Below are 9,122 nucleotides of genomic sequence, written 5' to 3'. Positions count from 1 at the left end.
CAAGGACCTCGACACTGTATTCGCGTCCAAGGTCATGACCAAACCAGTCCCCGAATCTCATCTGTGGGGATCCATTTCCTAGGATCGCTCATGCTGTCAAATGTTAGATCACTCGGTCAGTGGGAAAAAAAACAACAACCCATTAGCTTCCTCTATATTAAATTACCTCTTTTATTTTTATTTCTTTTCGTGGCTATATAGTATTTATTTATTTATTTTTACACCTACAGCACCTGGTCTTCCTAGGTGGTCTCCCATACAAGTACTAACTAGGCCCGACCCTGCTTAGCTTCTAAGATCAGATGGGATCGGGCTTGTTCACGGTGGCATGGCCGTAGTAGTTACCTCTTTTAAAGGGACTTACTTAACAGGCAAAAAGGGAACATTGAGGTATCAGAGGTGGTAACTTCAGAAGGCATGGATTACTCTTGGGGTTTGAGAAGCCAAGGGAAGAAGACAAATTTCTGGTGGAGCCCAGACTTTTGGAGCAGGGGCCCTACGGGACAGCGACTCGGAACCCAGTGCTGCCCCTGGTGCTGGTACCCTGGGTGGGTGGGGAGGAGGCGGCGAGGCCGCTTCCGGGAGGGCTGGCAAACGGGATCAACTGTTGCTGCTGGGGTGATGCCAACAGGAAACAGAAATCCGTTCTTAGCCCCACATCGCAAAGGGGCAGGTGTAAGGGTGTCTTTGTTGCTGAGAACAAGAGCTTAATAACCTGCCCGTTAGCTCCTGGGGGCCGTGGCATCTGAGAGCCCAGATCAGGAAGCTGAAGGAGCAACCCTGACTAAGGGAATTTTACTCAGACAAGGGGGCCCCTAAAACATTGCCTAGAACCCAAGGATGAGCACATGGCAGGGACTCCACGCTGTCTTGTTTCCTTCCTCCTTCGTTCGGTGGCCTCTCCGCCTTCCTGCTGCCACCAAACCTGGCTTGCAGGCGGTGTGAGCGCAGGTGAGGGGAGGGAGGGCCACTCGGTTGTGGCTTCGTCTGCACACACTCGGAGCACTGCGCACCCCAACAAGAGCTCTGAAGAGTGTGCTGCGTGGGGACGTTTTTGCGCCTTTAAGTAGCATTAGCAGAGGCCCCTTTGCTTTCTTTAGCGCCGAAACTTCTTTTTCTCATTAGCACAGTCTTCTGGAGAGAGACAAGGGGCAGAGTGGCTAATTAGTGAACCTGGGTGACTGCCTCCTACCTCCAAACCTTTCTCAAACATCTGCCACCCCCCCACCCCACCCAGAGGAAGCCAGAACCTGCTGCTAGCAGACTTTCTCATTGGAGAAACTATCAAAAAACATTTGTGAATAACCACGATCGCCTTAAAATGGGGGAAAGAAGCACATTTTCCAATTACGGCCTGGGTGAACGCTCCGGCTTGTTTAATTAATGGAGAGTGCATCTGTTTGCCGAGGCCCCTCTGAATGCGTTTTCCGGAGTTCCTTAATTAGTTACAAAAAGCTGCAGGTGTACTGGCAGGGGAGGCGAGCTGGGCTGGGCTGTCTTCCAGAGAGAGGCTCTTTTTTTTTAATGTAAATATTTAGTCGTATGCTGATGAGGTTCGTTTTAAAGTTGTCTTCTCTGTTTGATCTGCCTGCAGTGGTACTGGAAGATCTATTTGTGCTCCATTTGGACTGTAGATAAAATAAATTGAAATGGAAGAGACCAATTTTCATTATGACAGACACTTATATGCGGTTAGACCATTACCAGGATGACAAGTTATTTGCGTGTTGTCACTGTGAGGCTGCCGCCTGGTTTTTCAGGCGAAAACGCTGCAAGGGGAGACGGGTCGTCGCATGCTAATTCTGTGGATCGAATCGCAACGTTACATGTGTTATATAGAGGAACCCAACGTGGTAGGTGACGTGGTAGGGGGGTGGCAGGCGACAGGGGCTTTCATCCTCCTGGTAAGCGAAGATCGTCTCAGCAACGCAGATGTGTCCAAAAGGTTTACCCTCCTGCAAACGTGGCTCTCTGCCTGTTACTGTTTTTAAAAAACTATCGCTCGTTGCAGGAATTATCACTTCTAGATCCAAGGGATGATGTTACCATTCAAAGGTGTTCGAGGCTGAGTTTAAAGAGTTTGTGATGATCGAGTGTGTGGGTATTGGAGGGTGCACTCTGATCAACGGTAGCAGGAGTTGGCGAACTATGGCCCATGGGCCACAGTTGACCTAGTTTTTTTTAAATAAAGTTTTATTGGAACACATCCACACCCATTTGTTGATGTTTGTGGCTGCTTTCGCCACATTTGCAGAGTTGAGTAGCCGCGGCTGCATCGCCTGCATAGCCTGAACTATTTACTCGCTGGCTCTTTACAGAAAAGGTTTGCTGACCCCAGAACGATGGAGACGCTGTGGCTGGCCACACAAAGCTTGGGGAGAAGGGCTGTGGCTTCTGTGGTCTTCTTTGCGGCCCTCCATTTCCCGACCTCTAGGTTGGAGGCCAAAACGTCCTCCCCTCTGTGTCTCAGAGTGCTGCGTGAGACATACGGTTGAAAACTTTTCCAGCGAATCTTTGTATTTTCTCACTGAGAGACACACGCTCAGTAATGAAGAAAATGGAAGATCCGTCTTCATGCCTTGGTGTTCCTCGGTGTTCTCCGTCCCGTGAATCTAGACAAAGACAAGCGAGTCACTGACACAAAACATCGCTTGAATCGGTCCCTTCCGCTTTCCAGTAACTGCTTCCCAGGAGAAGCCATGTCTTTTGCAGTGTTCATAGGACGAGAGTTCTTGTTTATTCCAGGAGAAAGATACACACATGTGACTGCCCAGCGGCAAGTCATTGCTTGTCCCGTGCCCCTTCTGTTCTGCCTTCTGGGTACTCATGTTTTATTCCAGTAACCACAGTGGAGGTGTCTCCGTGCTACAAATCTTAATTTTTTTTTTTAATGTTCTAAACAGCTCGTAACATTATTCTTAAGATTTCATAAATCAGGGTTCTGCTTCTGGGCCTGGATTAAAATTCGAAGGTGAAATCGATTCCGGCAAGGTATCTTGTGGGTATTTGGGCACAGCGTGGTGAGCGGAATGATGTCCCCTGTGTTTGGTGCCCACATAAATAATGCAACAAAGCCTGAGATAGAGGGGCTTCCAGAAGCTGCTGCTAAGTAACCAGGCGACCTTCAGCCCCTCACCTGCGTCCTCTGGGTTTCGTCTGCCAAGTAAGGGCTTTGGGATAGATGCTCCCTGGCATCCTGTCTATTTAAAAGATTCGGAATGTGGAGACTGATCCACATTCTTTCCTTTCTAATTCCATGCATCCCATTCAGTCTGGCCTTTGCCAGGGGCCCTTACGTGACAAAGCAAGGTGGGATAAGCTGGCAGGAAGGGGTGTGTGGTCAGGGGTCTGCTGGACAGACAACAGATGTGCCCACACTAGAAACTGAGTCCCACAAACTTAAGCAGGCAAGTGACATGTTGAGAGGACATCGCGATGCTGGAGGATGGACAGGAAGGCTGGAGGACCGACCAAGGGAGACTGGTAGGTGAGAGACAGCTAGGGGTGTGCCTGGAATAGTCTGTATAGATGGCTGTTGCTCGTTGCTGGTGCCCCCACCTGAAGCCGCACTCAGGGCCACCGTGATTCGCTTGTCAGGGTTAGAAAAAGGGGCCTGCTTTGCCACGGCGGGATGGGAGGGCCGGCCTGGCGCGCAGAGCGCGGACAGATTCAGCTCCTCCTCACTTTCTTACCGGGGCGCCCTAGAGCAGCCTCCCAGCGCCACCGCTGTCCTTGCTGCTCGCCACTGAGCCTGCATTTTCCTGTCATGGCTTGTAGAGTTCTGGGCAAGAGCGCCGGTTCCTTTTGCTTCGAGCCTGGTCCAGGTCTGAGCCATGGGGAAGAGGAAATGGGCATCCTGTTTGGCTGCGAGGATGGGATCTGGGGTCCCGCCTTCCTGTGCTTTGGGTTACCCTCACATTGGAGAGAGAGCCAAGCAAAAGGCAGCTGCGCAAGCACAACCAGTGTGGACCACGCACGCGCAGGCTGTTCTCTGCGGGACTGCAGGGCCGCCGTTCGCCCTGCGGGCTGGACGCGCCCTGGACCCGCGGGGCAGTGCCCAGCTTCGCGGGTGCCCTGGCCGGGACCAGCTCGGCGCTCACCTCCCCCCGCGGGCCTTTCGTGAGTGCGGACCCAGCAGCCCGCAGTTCCCCGACTCCGGAGAACGTCACACCGCATTCAGGATGACACACACACTCTGAACCCATCTGGCAGGGGCAACCGGGGTTGCAAGGGTGCCAGTCGTCGTTTATGTGTTTTCACAAACACAAAACAGTAAATGCATCATTTGCCCGTTTTCAGAGTTTCACTGAGATGATCTCTTGTAGAACTTTAGAAGATTCTTTTTCCCTCTGTTCAAAGGAATTTGGGGGTATTATGAAAGAAGTTCATATTTAAACTGATGGCAGATGTGGTTATAGTTAACATTCAGTTTTGGAGGCCAAAGGAAGGAAAGAGATACCTAGTGATTTTTAAAATTTATAAATTTTTTATTTTTTATTTTTTTTATCAGCGAAGATGCCTTCGGCAGTTGTTAGTTTTGGAGGCCAAAGGAGGGAAAGAGATTCCTAGTGATTTTTAAAATTTTTAAATTTTTTATTTATTTTTTATCAGCGAAGAAGCCTTCGACCGTTGTTAGGAGTTTGGGCATGGAATTTAAAAGATCATATTTCCCCCCACTCTCCTCTAAGAAGCTTACATTTGTTCTCCTTGGTTGAGCAGTTTATGTTCATTTTCCTGAGTTTAGTAACAGAAAATTCCCTTCTGTTATTTTATCAGAAGCCTATATTTTGACACAAAACCAAGAAGCGTTTCCACTTCTTACATTTTAGTTTCCTCACTTCTAAAAAAAAAAAAAAAGAAGAAAGAAAAGAAAAAACGTAGTTCCATTAAATATCATCTGAGGGCTCCTTGCGGGCAGAGACCTTCAGAAATTGCTCCAACCCTTTAACATTTAGAAAAGCGTATTTATAGAGGCAGAATGTCTTCGCGGCGCGCGCACCGCTGTTCAGGGAAGGGGAAGCTCCGTGTACTCTGCTGGGAAGAACGAAGGAGTCCACCTCAAGCCAGCCGTTAGGGGCGATGGGGGGGCTGCCCACTCGGAGCCTCGAATGTCACAGGCTCACCAGAAGGGTTTCACGTTTAGATTTTGAATTAACCACGGGGAGAGCGTCAACTTCTGTTTCCGCTGGACCAGAGAAGCACCCGGTTGGAGATGCGGGCAGCGCTCCCCACACGCACCCCCAGCCCAGCCTTGGCAGACGAGACAGAGGCGAGGCAGGAGAGCCCCATCTGTGTCCATAGGGGTCCGGCGTGGGGCTTCACGCCCAGGGGCCAAACAGGGCCTCTCATTTAGTCTCTATTTTGCAAACACAAACGCAGTTCCGATGCTGCGTGAGACAATCCAGCCCTTCAGCATCCCGTTGTTCCAGCTCCGACCAGTAGGGGCCGTCGTTCCCCTTTCGCAGTGCTGGCGTCTTAAGCTGGTACCTTCTCAGGCCTAACCATATTTTTCCTTTTTTTGCTCATGGCATTAATCGTGAGGTTAGGGTTGGCCTGTGGTGAGCAATAATACGTTTAACCTTTGACCTCGTGGACTAAGATGTAATCGATCATTTGTGGTCTCCTTTCCAAGAACTGGGAGCCTCCGTTCCGTCTCAGATAGGTGGAGACAGGCAGACCTTCAATTTTAGTGATGTGTCGAAGCCGGCAAAGCACAGATCTGACCGACTCATTTTATGAACTCTACTATCCGGCGTGTCTTTATTTAAAAGCAAAAATAATTGTTTTTTTCGCTAAGCGATTTGTTTTTTTTTTTTTAAACATTTTACAACCACAGTCGGATCCTGGTGAGGATAATTTCCTTTAGAATGCACATTAGCATCTAGTTGGCAAATAAACTTGAGGCATTTCTGCATCGGGCATAAAGCGAAGATGGATGTTGACTTCTGAACCAAACGGTAGCCGGGGATTGGGGGGTTCCGCGCGCATGCGCCGTGCTGTTCCTTTGATTGCAACCTCGTTGCCGTGCGTCTGGGCTGTGAAGCGATTATCCCATGTGTACTCACGTAAACGTGAAGAACCAATTCCGGTGAACTGACAGGAAGCGTGACTGTTTCCTGAAAGCCCACTGTGTGCCAGGCTCACTATTAGCCACTGACCCCTTTGCTCTGATCCTCACTGTTGGAGTAGGTATCACTCGAGTTGATTCAGATACTGGCAAATAGATATCAGCAGATAGCACAGACAAAGAGATTAAGCAGAGAGAGACAAGATGGGAAACTAATAAGGGGGTAGAGCCAAGATTCGAACCTGGCTTCGGAGCTCGAAAGGCCCCTGGTCGCACTGTGATGCCACTTTGGGCTCTGAATACTTGCACAAATATCTTGCCTTTCTATCCTTTTTTTTTTTTTTTTTAGGTTTGTTTTTCTCATTTTCCAGTTTGAGGCTCTAGACATCTGAACTTTACAATTCTCTAAAGTGTCTGGACTTTAATTTGGCCTGAGACTTAAGGAACATCCCTGGAGTCATCTAGTTAGCAGCTTGCTCCTCACAAGAGGGAAATGGTACGAGCTGGAATATTTTTCATCTTCTGCAGGGCCTTGTTCTCCTGTCCGTGGGGCGTGCTCCCCTCACCTGGGAACAGCGAAGACGGCCGTTGAAGGAGAATGTTGGTCTCGTAGGGTCTAGTAAAGAGCCACAAGTGAGGGCATCCATCCCGTGAGTGACTGGCCTGCATCAGGCTACTGGTGGGTCCCCAGTCAGGGCCCATGCTTGGGTCTCCCTGGTTCTGGAGAGCCTCTGAGCGGGTTCTGCAGATTTAACGGCCGCATGGGGCTTTCTGCAGGGTCGTCCCTGGTGTCTCAGGATGATCCTGGTCTCTGGCCAGGCAGATGCCATCTCCATTCAGTCTTGTTTTTCTGAGTAGTGGGGACAGTGGGTCAGAGGACTCCCACCCTTCCACGGTCAGTGCTTTTGCCATCTTGGAGAACAGCCAGCCCAGCTGTCCTCCCTCCGATGCCAGTCATTGGAGCAGATAGCTAGTTTTTTGTATCCAACTATGCCCTTGGATGGATGCAAAATGCCATCTTTTCTGTCCTCCTGCCACTTGCATACCGATGTCCCAGGAGCATCTCTATTTTTAGTAGAACTCCAGGATATAAGATTCCACAGTCTTCTATAATAACGTTTGACTATTTAAATTTATTAAATATTTGTCTTTTCTTACAGCTAACTTAAATAGTGCCTGCTGTAACGTCAACCCATTTCTCATTACTACTTCCTTGATAAAAATCTAAAGAAGGCCCCTGAGGGGTTGTATTCCTGCTGGACACCAAAGAGAGGGCCTGTGGGCTCCAAGCACTTTCTGACCGGAGGAGGACATCCCGTCAGGAAGTTGGAATGGATGTTGGCCGTGCATTCATTCATTCATTCATTCATCCAGCTATTCAGTGTTTACTGAACTTCGATGCTCTGCGTGGGGCTGGTGATGTGATAGCGAAGGAAACAGGCCAGTTTCCTGCCCTCATGAAACGTATATTCGAGTGGGGAGAGGGATGATGTGTCAACCGATAAACACGTAGACTAAGTAGATTGTGATTATCGCCTTGAAGAAAATAAATAGTGTGCCGTGACAATGGATAACGGGTCGGTGGGCGTTTTACATAAGGCATCAGGGAGGCCCCCCTGAGGTTGGACCTTGTAAACTATATGAAGGTTGGGAAGGAACCAGCGCCAACCAAGTTCAGGCCGTGGGAACAGCAAAGGCAGAGATCATGTGGCAGGAATAAGCTCAATGTGTCCTAGCAACAGACAGAGGATAAAACACAGGGCGGTTCATAGTGCACTGTACGACTCCGCCGGGCTTCGCCAGGCTCTGGAGCGAGAGCCAGGGTGGACGGTAATGCACTGCTTCCCTCACTGACGTAGCCGATGGACGTTCATGCCCAGGCCCCTCGCCTCATCCCACACTGGTGGCACTTCGTGGACGGGAGTCGGTCCAGGGACCACACGCTGAGTAGTCCTGGAGGAGGAGATGCCGATGACCTTCCAACCGCGTCCCCTCATTCTCTCCCGGAGGCACGATGGCTTCCTGCGTCTTCCTGACGAAGAGCGTTCCCCAGTCGCGGGGGGCACTCTGAGCACTGGGAGTCATGTCCCCAGAATGGTGCTCAGCAGCGAGGGCTGGGACACGGTGGATAAACAGCCTAGCTTCCTCAGTTCGTGTTGAGAAAACAAGGCAAGTGCACAGGGAGAGTCCCCAGCAGAGCTGAGCCCCGATTGCCCACGGAGGCAATGTGCTTATTAAGGTACTTACTAAGCTCCCAATTCCTCACATGGCTTCCTGGGATCATCTCAAATTATCCGATTGAACCCAAATCCTCCTCTCCAGGTCTGCTTCTGGGAGAATCCTAACAGGGAGCACGGCTGGACCATGATGCACGAAGGCTCGTGGTAACAGGGCGGTCATTGTGGGGCCAGGTCACACGGCCTTGGTGATGGTGGTAAGAAGCTTGGACTTCGTTCTGAGGGCGCGGGGGACCACTGATGAGCTTCTGCAGAGGAGGAATCACAGGACAGTTTGTAACTCAGAGAGCTCCCCTGGCCGTGACTTGTGGATGGGATTAGAGAGGAGAGAGGTGGGGCCGGGACCGGTTCGGGAGCTGCCTGCAGGAGTCTTGGGAAGAGCTGGCGGTGCAGCTGGAGGCGCATGCGTAGATTTGAAATACATTTTAGTGACAAACCAATAGGACTTGATGATGGATGGACTGTGGGGGCGGGGGGAGGCAAAGAAAGGAGAGTCAAGGATGACATTTTGATTTCTTGATTCTCAGTATGGACCGAGGGAGCTGGGGGCATCCTGGCACAGACGACACTCAGGAAGTCAATGGTTAGGAAGCGCTTCTGTGCCTTGAGAGTCCTCCCAATTTATCTAAGCCACGTGGCTGACCCGGGCACCCACCGCATGCAGGGAATAAATATGAGCTGTGTGTATCTGATAGACTCTCCGAGAGAAGATTAAAACCGCCATTTCAGCTACAAGGAGAAACTGTTCCCTCTACTTCACCAAACATGGGGGGCATTAAACTTAACAGACTAAATAATGAAGTGTAGGACCAGACCAG

General features: G+C 50.3%; 1 pseudogene; it reads right to left on the bottom strand.

Moving 5' to 3' along the window:
- Positions 1 to 221: 221 nt before the first annotated feature.
- Positions 222 to 340, bottom strand: LOC111732729 (annotated as a pseudogene).
- Between the last annotated feature and the right edge of the window lie 8,782 nt (positions 341 to 9,122).

Source organism: Pteropus vampyrus, unplaced genomic scaffold (genome assembly GCF_000151845.1).
Source record: "Pteropus vampyrus isolate Shadow unplaced genomic scaffold, Pvam_2.0 Scaffold485, whole genome shotgun sequence".
Taxonomy (NCBI): domain Eukaryota; kingdom Metazoa; phylum Chordata; class Mammalia; order Chiroptera; family Pteropodidae; genus Pteropus; species Pteropus vampyrus.
Note: the sequence above shows the minus strand (reverse complement) of the source record. Positions and strands in the feature narration are given on the sequence as shown.